The sequence below is a fragment of the Felis catus genome, chromosome A3, assembly GCF_018350175.1.
Source record: "Felis catus isolate Fca126 chromosome A3, F.catus_Fca126_mat1.0, whole genome shotgun sequence".
NCBI lineage: Eukaryota > Metazoa > Chordata > Mammalia > Carnivora > Felidae > Felis > Felis catus.
This window is the reverse complement of record NC_058370.1, coordinates 53,077,425-53,092,548: the sequence shown is the minus strand read 5'-3', so window position 1 is coordinate 53,092,548 and position 15,124 is coordinate 53,077,425. Positions and strand designations below refer to the sequence as shown.

Genomic DNA, 15,124 nt, shown 5'->3' with positions numbered 1-15,124 from the left:
CCCCTCCCATGCTCTTGTGCATGTGCACATGCTCTGTCTCTCTCTCTCAAAATAAATAAACATAAAAAAATAGTTAAAAAAAGATCAGCTGCTCAGAATTTCTGCCCAACCTAATAGAAGTTAAATGAATTTCCAGATCAGCTTTTCTTAAAACAAAATTCACATGCACTTCTCTGGGTCCTTGCTATGTACTTCTCATGGGTCCTTCATTGTATTCACCATTAAGATATTCTGGTGTGGTCCTAGACCAGACAAGACCTCCTAAGAGTAATAAATATTAATGTTATTGTGATAAGGAATACAATATTGTACATAAATATGAGGAAAAAAATTCTTGCTATTTTAGAATTTAAAGCTTTTAGAACAAATAGGCTCCAGTTATTTCACTGAGAGGTAATTTGCTATAAAATATTTTAGTGTCTACAAAACTGTAAAAAATAAGCAATTGTAACAGAAATTCTAGGATTCTGGGTTCATCTGGGTTATAGAAATGATCTAAACCAGTACATAGCACTAAAAAGAGTAAGACTTTTAGAAAATTGAGTTCTTCCTCAACATTCCCATTCCAGAACCATCTAGTAATCATGCAATCAATTGATGCTGACTATATTCCTTCCTACTGTCAGATGGCTCTGTATCTTCTGCTACTTCCAGTTCATAAAGACAAGGTACATAGCTTTTCTAAACTATGATACAATGAGAATATGTGGTTCAAATGGATTTGACATAAAGAACCTTCAAGGATTTGCCTCTATGATTGTGATTCCTTCTCCCTTTAAAGTGCCACTCTTTCTTATACCATTTCCATTGCAGGATGCTTAAGAAAGAGAATCCAAAGCAGGCTTCATGCCATCAGTACAGAGCCAGACATGGGGCTTGATCCCACAAACCACGGACTCATGACCTGAGCTGAAATCAAGGGTCAGATGCTTAACCAACTAAGCCACCCAAGTGTGACGACTTCCATTTTTTTTTTTGAGTGGACTCCAACTCAACATTATATATACCAAAAATGTTGCTATATCCCATAACTCTTGCTATTCCTGTTGCTGTCCTTTCCCAACTGAAGACCACCCACTGCAATGAATTATGCTGAACTGCAGGATGGTTTTGTGATGATAACAAATGAGGACCAGAATGAGACCAAAGAGTATATATCCACCGGAGGTTTGAGGTTATATTTCAGGACTTGTTTTTTTTGCAACACGCATGTCTGGTTGGATTCTGCAGTCTCCAGATACATTGGACAGATTTGACTGCATTGGACAGATATTGGTTAGCTTGAGTGCTCACAGCAGCTCAGCTTTTGCAATCCTTCAGCATGTGCTGGTTTTCATCATTCCCCAGAGCATTTCAAAATGATAATTGCATTCATTATTGTGGATAGCACAGGTGGATTTCAAAAAGTGCTTATACCTTAGTTGACTTTTTTAATGAACAAAACCACTGGCATCAGGCTTAAGACAAACCATCTGAATAAGTATTTAAACCTTTATTTCATATCCTTATCCACTATGAAATTGTTTTGCTATTTTTTGTATTTTTTGAAAAAGCAACAAATAAGAGAAACTTGCCTCTGTCCAGAACTCTTTTGATGTGCAAACATAGTTATGGATTATAATCTGTGAAAGACAATTCACTGTCCCCACTCCAAACAAACTCAGAACAAGATCTCATCCCTTGTCAGGATCTAAAGTACAGTGTTAGGGTACTTGCAGGTCATTCCTTGTCTTTTTGGAAATTTGTTTTCTTTGACTTAGTGCTGAGCAATGAATGATTTTGATTTCTGATGGAAAACAAAATACAGCAGGTATTACTCATATGATTGAATATTTCTGATTGTATACTGTAAATGCAATGTCTCCTATAATAGAGAAGAGATTGCAAATCAGAGAGAAAGTTTCAGGTAGCAAAGCCTCAGATATCTGATAACAATTTTGTAATGTTTTCACATCCTCTTCAAATTTAGACCAAAATACTTTTAAAATTAATTTAGATTATATATAGTCAGTTATAGACTGAACTGTGTCTTCCCAAGTTTATATACTGAAAGCCTAGCCTTTGGAGATCAGGCTTATAAAATGGTAGTTCAGGTTAAATGAGATCATAATGGTGGGGCCCTAATTCCATACAACTGTTGTCCTCATAAAGAGAGGACATGGAAAAAGGCTAAGTGAGGACAGAGCAAAAAGGTGGCCATCTGCAAGCTGAGGAGGGAAGCTCAGGAGAAACTATCCCTGCTGACACCTGGATTCTGGACTTCCAGACTCCAGGACTGTGAGTAAATGAATTTGCATTGTTTGAGCCACCCAATCGATGGATTTTATTATGGAAGCCCTAGCCATCTAATACATAATCCATATGGTGATTTGATTCATTTTAATTCCCAGGTTTGATTTTTTAAAAACCTAACTTATAAAGAAATGAAGAATAATAAAACCTTTAACCTGTGAATAATACTTTCTATTCTTAATGATTAATAATAATACTAGATTAGTAATAATACCATGATAAAAAAAATCTATTTTAATGTTCCTTTATTACATTGTTCTTAATACTAAAAGGCTTAAAATATAAAATTCACACTTTACTTTCATTTGTCTGCTAATGGAAGATGCCAGAGGTAACCATATACAAGGGGGTGCATCATCTCTCATAATATTGTTCTGCTCCTGCTGTCTTCTCTGCATAGTTTTTCATGAAGCTGACACTGCTCTCTAGAGCTTTGACATTAAGCTATCTGAGTTATCCAATAAACAGAAAAAAACACATTAATAATAGTCATTCTTTGATAGCAATACCTGGTAAATATGAAAAGCAATACATCCTATCAAGGAGATAGGCAGGGGCACCTGAGTAGCTCAGTTGGTTAAGTGTCTGGCTCTTGATTTTAGATAAGGTCATGATCTCACAGTTCACGGGATCAAGCCCTGTGTTGGATTCTGCCCTGACATCACAGAGCTTGCTTGAAATTCTCTCTCTTCCCCTCTCTCTATGCTCCCCCACTCATGCTTTCATAAATAAATAAATAAATAAATAAACTTTTTTTTGTTTTCTTTTTGTGTTTTTTTTAAATACAGAGATAACCAGGTGGTCACAGAAGACCCACGCCAAAAACCAGTACATATATAATCAGGAGAGAATTAGACTCGCAGTGTCATTTCACTAAAATGTACATATTACATTGGATAGCCTTTAGTTTATCTACTTCCTTCCCCAATGTTTGGAACAGAGAAGTAATATCTCTAGTGGTCTGGTGGCTAGTTTCTAAGGAGAAGGGCTGAGGACAAAGCTGGGGTTATCACAAGGAATTTTAACTCCTTGTATTAGACTCCAACTTACCGCTGATACTCTCAAAAGGCAATTTGTTTTGTAGGTAAACTGAGAAAAAACATCCTACTCCCAAAACAAGATTATAAAAAGTTCCTTCCTGATCTTTACTCTGGATAGAGGAGAGAAAAAGAGAAAGAAAAATGTCTTCTCTGACAATTTCTGACAACAAGTTCCGCCTCATATGAATATAAGGACAGGATAAATACCACCTATTGGCTCTAAATAGTACTAGCCAAAAATTTAAGTTAATTAAATTTTAGGTTTGCTCTCAAAAGCTTGTAGAAGTGAACCATTTCTAACAGTGTCCAAATAATTTAAACTGGCTCCAAAATCATTTACACTATCATAACATAAGAAAACTTATTTATGGGAAAATTATAAAACACTTGAGGAAGGAAGACATAATAAGCAAATGTTGAGAAAACAACTCACTGCAGAATTAGAATAAAAATTTTGCAGATATTAGAATTAACAAAAAAAGAATATAAATATTTAATGTGTCTAATCATATTTAACAAAAGTATAACAGGACATGGTCAGGAAGACTTGAAGAGGAATTAACCAGAGCTTCTAGAAATAAGCATTCTAGTAAGTAAAATTTAAAGCACAATGTAAAAAATTCCAACAGTCCGCAAATGGCAGAAAAGAACATGAAATGAGCTGTAAGGTCATCCAAAGGAATATTGCAGAGCACAGTGCAGAAAGACTAATGAAATATGGAAATAGTGAAAAACAGGTATAGGGGTTGAGTAGAGGGATCTAACATACATCTAACAGGACTCCATAAAGTGAGGATGGAGAGAACAGGGAAAAATAAATAAAGGTAGAGAGGAAGAATCTTGCACAACTGATCAGAGACTCCAATTCATAGTTGTAGAAAGTCATCCATACAAACAAACAAAACCCCATTCCTAAATACAGCATATAACAAGAGGAACAATGAATACGGCAAGTGACTTCTCAATGCAGTGGATGTCAGCAGTCAAGGAAATAACATATCTGAAGTGATGAGAAAAATTACCTGTCAGGCGTAAGTCATATATACAGAAAAGCTCTTGTTCTTGAATTCATGTGAATCAAAAACATACAAATTAACAACAACAAAAAAAACCCTTTAATTATAAAAGATGCTTATTAAAGAAACTTCTAAAAGATATGCCTCAGGAAGATTGAAAATTATGCTAGATAGAAGGTCTGGGATGCAGAAAGGAATAAGAGCAAAGAAATGTTAACTATTAAGCATATGGGTAAATCTGACATGTATCAACTATAAAACAATAACTGTTTTCAAAGAATAAAGATAAAAACAAAGCTTAAATAGAATACCAGATAATGATAGCATCTAGTTTGGGCAGAAAGCAGTAGTTAATGATCCTGAGGTCCTGAGATATTTTTCAGCAAGGCAAAAGCACTGCTAAAATTATTAAAATTTATAAAGTAACTCCCCAAAGAACAGAAACAGAGAATACAGCTTCCAAAGTAACAAAGGAAAAAGAAATGTGAATGAAGAGAAGCAATCTTAAAAGATGAGAACTCATGAAAATCATATAAGAAGAGGGGGAAAAAACGTGAACTATAGAAATACAATTTATGTATTTTGGAAATCACATTAAATATTTTTTGACAAAATGCTTCCATTATAATATAAAGATGGTTGGACATGAATTTTTAAATTCCAGCATAATAAACAGATAAAAATATCCAAATCATATAAAAATTAATCAAATGAAAGCGGTTGTGCCTATATTAATATCAGATAAAATAGACTATAAGAATATATACGCTGATAAAATTTTCAAATGGCTAGGATGAAATAATGATATATACATAAGTGTGGACAGAGCTACAAGATAACCACCATTTGAATAGAAGATGTTTAGGCATTAGTATAAGTACCTGAAGGTTTTATTAGACAAAAATTTAGTGTGGAAAAGGAGATTTGGACTACACTATTAGCAACCTTGTCTTAGCCTCTGAAAGAAATACATAAAGTTCTACATCCAATAATGGGAAAATTAATATCCATTCAGATTTAAAAATGGAATATTTATGAATATTGATTATACTATACCATGAAGTAAGTCTAAATGCATTTTAGTTTTCATCATTGTGCAGTAACTGACCTCTAACTAAAATTAAAATAAATTAAGAAATCCTTACAAAAATAATTAAAACTGTACTGTGAAAGATAAGAAGATGTAATAAGATATAATAAGATACATAAACTTATAGATAAGAAGATGCCATAATAGAAAATACTAAGTACTCAGAAATATATATCAAGATTACAATACCCAGGCATAAACAGAATACATCAAAAAAAAATGAAAGAAAAATTTAAAACTCTCCTAAATGGCAGAATGTAACAAATTAGATTTGAACACAGGGAAAGAACTCCCAGTTTCCCATTTAGAGAGAACATGTTGGATAATGGAATTGACATATTTAGTATAGCCTCTGAACATACCCTTAGTACCATTATTACCAAAAAGGATGTGAAATAAGTAATCCAATGGCTTCCTTTGGAAAGTAAGTTTCATAGAGGTATTTTTAAAGTGAGATATATATATATATATATATATATATATATATATATATATATATATAATATTTTATATGGAGTACATGTTTGCAACTCATCTTTAAAATATTGTCTTGTGATAGATGTTTTTTTCCAAGTAATGTAATTATAGCATAGAATTTAGACATCCAGTTGGAAAATATTTTCATTGCATTTCTGAGGTCCAGTAAAATTACATGCCTTTTCTTGGGCCAGGAGCTGTGTGTGTGTGTGTGTGTGTGTGTGTGTGTGTATAAAGGTGCATGCACACGTGAGTGCTTGTGTATGTACGTGTGTATATGAAGGTTTATGTGCGTGGTTGTGGTGTAGGAAGGTGCACACACATGTGCATGTGTGCATGATACTGTGTTATTCACTTCAGAGTAAACTCAAGAGTTAGCTTATGATGGACAGCATTCTTCCTTCAATCACAGTAAAAGACTAAAGGGAAATTTTTAGGAGCTTATTTCTGTTGGTCTTTACCCTCCTTTGATGTCTAGTATCTTAGTTCTGGCCAGTTGTTGACCTTAATGTGAATAGGTCAGGAACAGCCAGAAACCTCATTACTTTGCTTCAGGGGAGGGTAGTCTTCCTGTAGAACTGACTGAGCAGGCCCTTTCCTCCCTACTAAATAATGAGGCTTCCTGACTATAATAACATAATAACTCCATGCAAAGAATCACTAACAGAGATAGTAGTTTAATGGCAAATGATGCAGCTACCAACAGTACGCAATTCTGACATTAGTTGCACTAGCACAAAGGTCGGGCTTTCTCCCAGGGTAAAAAGAGGAATATGAAAAGCCCAATTTTTTTAATTCAAAAAAGATAACAATAGGAAATAGAAGAAAATGTCAAATGAAAGAAAAATTAAAAATCTTCAAATAAGGAAATATAAGTATTTTTAAACTGAGTGATAAAAGCCTAGCAATGGGCATTGAATAAAGTGACAGTGGGATACCATAACATTTTGTAGCATACGTAGAGGAGAGGAGGGGCATACTGAAACACTGAGGCAACAGGGCCCGGCTGACATACCCTGCCAGGGTCATAGTCAATCACAAAACAATAATACCTTCAATTTATATGCTTTTCTTCTTATGTTTATATAAACACACAAAGGAAAAATGCCTAACAATTTGTTTATTTTCACAAGAGGATATTTTCACAAAAGATGCCTGCTTTCAAAACAAAGTGAGGTGACCCTATTAGCAATGCCCCTCAAATGGCAAATTTAAAGGTACTCTGAAAACCACACAATTAATTCAAATTTTTATAATTTATAGATTTCTCTGTAAATATATTAATGAAACATCTGATATGAGTTTGGTTAATTTTGACAAAGTCATCTTTATAATTGATTATAAGGAATGAACTTAAAAATGTATTTCTAAGTAACTAAAAAGTATTTTGCATTTAAATTCCCTGGTCCTATTACATATTGGAAATTTACTCACATTGTAAGTATTCCAAACTCTGAAAAAGTACTCATTTTCTCCTTTCCAGTTTTCCTAGCTAGAATATTTGATTTGTCTCAATATTTACTCTGCCCTAATATCTTCATTAATATAAGAAAAGGGACAATTATCTCTGGTAATTATTTTTTTAAAAAGAAATTCATCAAGATGGGAATTAATTAAGCAAATATCTTAGTGTTTTTAAATATTAGAAAAATTATGCCAAAGATCCCTTTAAAGGCATAGGCTACAAAAAAATTGGCCAGCTTATTACTTTTCTAAAATAAGCATTATAGTATACATGCTCACAATTTATTTTATTTTTTTTTTATTTATTTATTTATTTTTTTTTTTGGGACAGAGAGAGACAGAGCATGAATGGGGGAGGGGCAGAGAGAGAGGGAGACACAGAATCGGAAACAGGCTCCAGGCTCCGAGCCATCAGCCCAGAGCCCGACGCGGGGCTCGAACTCACGGACCGCGAGATCGTGACCTGAGCTGAAGTCGGCCGCTTAACCGACTGAGCCACCCAGGCGCCCCAACATGCTCACAATTTGAAAGAACCATTTACTCTCAACTATAACTCAGATGTCTCCAGAAAGTTAATATTCTGGAGCTAACTAAAAAGGTGTGGTGTATTATGGGATGCCCATTAACAGATTTGACTTAATGTGCAGGTGAGAACCACAGTTATCTATTTTCTGTCCCTGCCTTTTATAACTCACCCTTAAACAACACAAACACACTTAGGGTTTTAACTTCATCAAGGCCTTGATGAATAAAACCAGACATTGGTGTTTGGAACGCCCTCCATCCCTGGAAGAGTGGAGAGGGGTCAAAGAAAGCCCAGGATACTGGAGGTGCATGGAGCTACAGTGTACCTTGTTGGCCAGAGAGTCCCAAAGCTCTCCTCAAAGGTCTGGGTTCCTGGTCCCTGGCCTTTGTCCCAGGGCTTGACTTGGGGCTGTAATTCTGATTGAAGCAGACGTCTAGCCAACTGAACCCCAGAATTCCTTGCTTGGTCTCTGCCAGCATCTTTGTCCTGAAGGTTGGTCCTTGCTTCTGGAATTCCTGAATCTCATAATCCTACAATGCATCTGATTTCTCCTCACTGCCTGTTTCCACATAAAACATGACTGCCTGGAAACTTGAACCACCAAGCTCTTCCCCCACCCTGTTAGACACTGATATCCACCCAATCCAGAAAAGTCTCCTGTTAGCTCTAGTCTCTGAATAGGGTCTGTGCTGTATTGCATTGACTTCTTCATACCTCCCATAAGGAACCACTCAATCTGTTGCACACCTGGGTTCATGTAAGTTATCATACTGAAATGACACAATATATGGGATTTTTGAAGACCAATTCTTTTTAAATATTGACCCCACTCTCCCCATTTCTTGTCAGACTACTGAGTTTGTTTCAAATTTTTGGTCATCAGGGCTGTTCCTTGGATTAATGCAATATTCTCGGATATATTCTAAAAGATATAACAAAGAAATAAAATATGTATCAGCATCTGCTATTATATTCAGCAGAGCCCCAAAGAAATAAGGCACAGGTAGGTACAATTTTTATTCAGTCCAAAAATATATTTTGAATATTTACCATATGCAAGTCTCTAGGCCAAATGTGTAAAGATGAGATTCATTAGTGGTGAGCACAGAATGGGTTTAAGCCCAATATAACATTTATTTGGAAAACATGTACTAATGTTAAGAATACAGCAAGAAGAAGGGCATCTGGGTGGCTCAGTTAGTTAAGTGTCCTACTCTTGATTTCAGCTCAGGTCATGATCTCATCATTTGTGAGATCAAGCCCCATGTTAGGCTCTGCACTGATAGCATGGAGCCTGCTTGAGATTCTCTCTCTCCCTCTCTCCACTCTACCCCCACTCATGCATGTGTGCACTCTCTCCCCCTCAAATAAATAAACATTAAAAAAAGATATGAAATGGTGAATTTTTACATGTTTATTCCTGTGTAATTATCACTGAAATCAACATATAGAACACTTTCAGCACTCTAGAAAGCATCCTCATGACCCTTCCCAGTCAGCATCCATATCCTCCCCCAGGTGAACCTTTACTTTTATTTCTATCACCATAAATATATTTTGCTTGTTCTTGAGCTTCTTATACATGGAATTATCCATACATACTCTTTTGTGGCTGGCTTCTACTTGACATTGTATAATCTATGAAATGTATTTATGCTGTGATGCTTAATAGTGTTTTTTTTTTCTTTTCTATTCCAGTGTAGTTTTCTATTACATGAGTATACCACAATGTATCTATGTTACTGCTGATGGACATTTGGGTTGTTTTCAGTTTGGGGCTACTATGAATAGAACCACTCTGTATATTATAAATGTCATTCATGGACAAACTTCTCTTTCACTTTCTCAAGGGTTACAAGATTACATAGGTCTGCTTTTAAAATACCTATTCACTGATTCTACCATTTTGGGGGATAAACTTCAATTATTGTAAGACAGTATGTTACAAATTTAGATTGAAATTAATTTTTGATCTCAGTAATCTCAAAGAGCTCAACCTCCCACTTCCATTCTTCCTTCCCTCCCTCCCTCCCACCTGTCTTCCCTTCCTTCTTTCTGTCTCCTTAATCATTTAAGAGTGACCTTCAGAGAACCTGATCCTTTGCTCCCCAAACCTTAGCTTGCATCTCCCAAAGCAAGAATGTTTTCTTCTATAATCACATTGAAGTTATAAATTTCAGAAAATTTAAGTTTGTCTGATTTTGTCTTCAAGATTTGATTAAAGTTATGGATTTGGGGCAGAAATACTTCAAAAGTAATGTAGTATTTTTCTCAATGTAACACAACAAAGGCATCTGATATCAGTTTTTACTATTGCTTGCAGTGTTAATTTGATCACTTGGTTAAGGGGATGTCTGGTAGATAACAATACATATATTGTTATAAATATATTTTTATAAGATGAAATAATATAATGTCTAAATATTGAATGGAACAAAAATTCTGTACTGGAAAATTCCTTCATCTACAGATACAATCTTTATTATAAAACTTGAAAATGAGGATAAATAAATTAAAAATAATTATCCTTTGTTATGCTTCTCTAAATACACAGCTATTGTTAATATTTTGATATGCAGGTATATCTTCCAGGATTTCTTTTCCTTACAGTAATACAGATACATGTGTAGATTTTGAATCTTTACAAAAATAAGATCACATTTTATGAAATCTGTTTTCTTAATCTTTATGGTGAATATTTGTCTGAGGTAATAATTAAGCTTCCCTGATACACCCTGATACTTTGTGATATTTCATGTGTTCTACTTTTATCTTCAAAAGATAGGATAAAACACATAAAAAGAAGGAAATCATATACATAATTTATGAGGCACACAGACACAAATTTATATTCTTCTTTGTTATTGTTTGTTTGGAATTACTTGTCCTCACACCTTTTTGGTCTTTCATTTGGAGTCTAATTGGATCTGCACCAAATATTTTTCTCTTCTTTGAAATGCCAGTTAGTCAGTCAAAAGAATGAGAAAGATGATAATGAAAGAAGAGAGGAAACATAGCATAAAAGACATTTTAACAGAAAAGAAAATATTTGTCTTTTTAATAACAAATGTCTTGGTCATGCTTGGTGTTGTCAGGAGGACCTGGTGGGTGGGAGGAAATAATGAGTATCTTTTCTTACAGTGTGATGATATCTAGAGAATACTAGGAGCTCAGTGTCCAGCTTGTAACTTATTCAAAAAGCTAAAGAAAAGTATTAGTTTCAGAAAGATTTCACTATCAATAGAGTGCATAATTTGTAGAAAAATAACAAATCTTAACAGCTGCCAGAATGCCTTAGTAAGCTACTCAGTAATTTGACACCTGAGAGTATGGTTAACAGGAAACAAGGACAAAAATGGAGTAAAACTACTCCAAATCAGAAAATAACTAGACTTTCAGGGAGGGTATAATCACAAAAGAGAGAAGGAGAGAATGCCAGCATGTTAGGAATATCGGTCCAGAAACACAGCATTTTTAAAGGGAAATTGACTCAGAAGAAAAACATCATAGTATTCAGGAAATCCATAAACTGTATCACTCACCCTAAAATCTTTAGAATGACTGAAGCTTCCTGTTACACGTAGTATGGGAGTTGAGCCAATTTCACTGAATCTAAAAGCATGGAGGGCACCTGCGTAGCTGGGTAGCATCTGATTCTTGATTTCAGCTCAGGCCATGATCTTGTGGTTGGTGAGATCAAGTCCAGCATCCAACTCTGTGCTAGTAGCTCTGAGCCTGCTGGGAATTCTCTCTGCTCCTCTCCTTCTTGCATGCACGTGTGCTCACTCTTTCTCCCAAAATATAAATAAACTTAAAAAAAATAAGAGCATGGAGTACCTTCCTCGATGCTTAGTTATGCCTTAGGTATATGAGGGAAGCGGTGTTTGAATACAAGTCTGCACTTGATCTTAGCCAAAAGGCCGAGAAGCAATGAATACAAGTCTGAGTAAACAGAAATGGGCTACTTTTCCTGCCAATTCTGTCACCAATTAGCTAGATGCTCACGGGAGAAAATCGTGCCCTTATCCTTTGAGTTTCTCACTACAAAATAGACATAATGCCACCTGATTCATCTAACCTATGGAATTAAAGATCAAATGAGTACACTTAGAGGATCTAAAACCTCTTTAGAATGAAAAGCGTGTAGAGTTGACAGCCTCAGTTAGGAATCCATGGGTAGGTGTCAATGCCTCTGACCCTGGATTGTAATTATAGCCAACTGTATTTTGTTTTTATTCACACAATGGATGTCAAAACCTGCAAGCACAGAAAGAATTCATCTTGCTACTTCTCAGTCCTCATCTAACTGTTTGACACAGAAATCTGGGAAATCACCCAGATCTGCTTCCTTCCCCTCACATGTAGTCAATCACCATATATTACTTATTGCATCTGCCCAGTCATGCACTTCCCTCCATTTCCTTTGCCACACACTTTACCAAATGTTGCGACACCTTCACCTTGAAGAGTGCTACCGATCATGATGATGGTGTAGATACTAAGCAAAATGTCCACAACACACGTGCCAAGGAACATCCCACATGATTTCTACCTACCAATTCATTCTATCTTGACAATGACTCTGCTAGATAAATGTGAAGTTTTCTCCATTTTTCAGATGAGGAAACTGAAGCACAGAGGAGTTAAATAATTTTTCATTATTAGTGAAGCCAGGACTTAAGTCCAGCCAACATGGCATCAGACTCCATCTTCTTAAATACCTTTCTTTGCCCTTGTTATATTTTTTTTCACACTAAGGCTAGACTATTATAATCATTTTCTCTTGCTATCAGGGTAAAATTCCAAATTCCTTAGTATGACACAAAAGTTATGATTCTAACTCAGGCTTCTAACCTATTCCCTTGACTACCTACAGCATATTTTACTTGTATTAGACGTCTTTATTTCTCTGAACACCTCTCTGTGTTATCTTGCCTCAAATAGTCCACTGCACTTTCTTTTCCATCTACTGAGAGCACATTTTACTTGTATTAGATGGCTTTATTTCCCTGAACACTGCTCTGTGTTATCTTGCCTCAAATAGTCCACTGTACTTTTTTTTCCATCTAGTGAGAACACATTCTTCACCAGTTTTTCTTGGCTAATTTCTTCTCATTCTTTAAGTACCTGTTGTGAGGTATTCTTCCTTTGAGACGTCTATCTCAACCCCATCTCAAGAAAATTCCAAGTATCCTGGTGAATTCCTATTGCCAGGAGACAATATTTTATTGTCTCCCAATTCCTTCGGTGTTATAATTGTCTGTTTACTTTACGGTCTCTTCCAGTTGACTATAAGCTCCTTGAAGGCTAAAACCATTTGCTATGTAATTTTGTATCCTCATCGATTCTAGCATGTAGAATGCACTAAGATGAGAACATCTCATGACAATGTGAGGTCTTTATATGAACTTCAGGAGTTCAAATAATTTCCATGAAATTTTATGCTAAGTATTGTGAGCATATGGATGGGTGAGGGATCTGGAAAATAACTGCATTCTATGAATTACTAATGCACTAAAGTGTCTGTAGGTGAAATAAATCAGATGTCTTCCAGGAGTAGCTCTACAGCACCTGTCTCTTAGAAGAATCCCACAACTTCCCAATATTTTCCAGAGTCTCCTGTCCCCAAACACTGACAGGATGGCACCTCCCTACCTCTTACATGACAAGCTGGACACACTTCTGGTTTCATGGTTCTATGCAGATTAAGTAATTGAGGGTTCTAATGAGGACACCCAAATCATAATATTCCTATATAAAATAATGGAATTATTTTAATCGATCAACTATTCTAATTAATGGAGAGCAATAATAGGTGAGACGTGACCATACAGTGATGAAATGGGTTTATATGCATGGTTGGTAGAATTTGCCTTTTTTCTTTATACTTGCAACTATACATGGATTTTTAGATTTCAAAAGAGAACTGGTTAAAAGACATGCTTTTCAGTGGAATTTAATCTTTGATGATTCAGCAAGACCTCAGAACTTTCAGGCCAGTGCTAGAAGCATTCATCATCATTGCCATAGCTGTGCAATTAATAGAGATTTCCAGTTGAAGGGTCAGTTTTTACTCCTCTCACTTAGGCTTCAGATATGGTTGTCAAGAAGAGAAGAGAAAGGCGTTAAAAAAATTTAGTGGATGACTTCAAGGAGAATAAAGGAAATTTGTATTCATTGGCTGTGGTGGCTGAATTGTTTTTTGTTCTCTAACATGTATTAACCTTCCACCCTCCTTCAGTGGCCTCATAATGGATTCATTATTACTTTTTTAATGATAAAAGTGTTTGGACCAAGTGTTTCATTAAAAGGACAAGCCTGAGCGCATAGTGAGCACAAAGCTCAGCTCTATGAAGTAGAAAGTTAATGTTCACAGGGATTCTCATGTCCTTTGTATCCAACAGAAGGACAATAACACATTAGTCATTTTCCATCCTAATTGGGGTTGGGGGTGTGCAGAAAATAGAGGGAAAGTAAGAGAAGTGAGGACTGCCCTTTCAAGGCAATCTGTGGGGATCTTGAAGCAAGCATTATGTTCAGTCTAGCATTAATCAGTCTTCTCAAACACCTTGTGATTAATTCTGCATAATAAGAGAAGTGTCAAAAAATTCAAAACTGGAAGCATTTGAATCAGAAACCTGGAGTTCACAAAGAACTCAAGCTGTCTTTAATAACTTAAGACCTTCCTTCCTAACTGCCCGATGGTCATCTCCAAAAGGCTATTAAATAGATCATGACAACAAAGGAAATTTATTGTTTTCTTCCTACATATGATCCTCCTCTTTTCTACTTCATTTCACTCTAAGAGAAAGAATTAATCAACCCATCCTCTGAACTACTTCTGCACCTTGTTTATTGCACTGATGCCTTAATTACCACCTTTTACATGTAAACAATACACAGTACGGATTACATATTAGCCTCTCCCAAAAAGGTGAGCTGACTGAACCCTTGGAGAGCAGGGACTCTCATTCATTTTTGTAGCTACAGTATTTTGCATAGTACTGAGCCTTAGATAATAGTTAAAATAAGAGTAGCTAAGATATGCTAAAAATTTTGTGCCAGACACCATTCTAAACAAGTTACATGTACATTTACCTATTCTGTATAATAGCCCCATGAAACAGGCAGAATTATTGTCTCAATTTTACAAGTGAAGAAACTGAAACACAGAAGGTTTAAGTAGCTTTCCTGGGACCATATAAATAGTAATGGAAAG

General features: G+C 35.5%; 1 long non-coding RNA gene across 1 annotated transcript in view; it reads left to right on the top strand.

Annotated features, from left to right (window-relative positions):
• Positions 1-2,177: 2,177 nt before the first annotated feature.
• Positions 2,178-15,124, top strand: part of LOC123384405 — a 35,833-nt gene continuing 22,886 nt past the window's right edge. The window contains exons 1-2 of the long non-coding RNA XR_006595446.1: positions 2,178-2,277; positions 8,789-8,908. This is a non-coding gene — a long non-coding RNA (uncharacterized LOC123384405). The remainder of the gene's footprint in view (positions 2,278-8,788; positions 8,909-15,124) is intronic.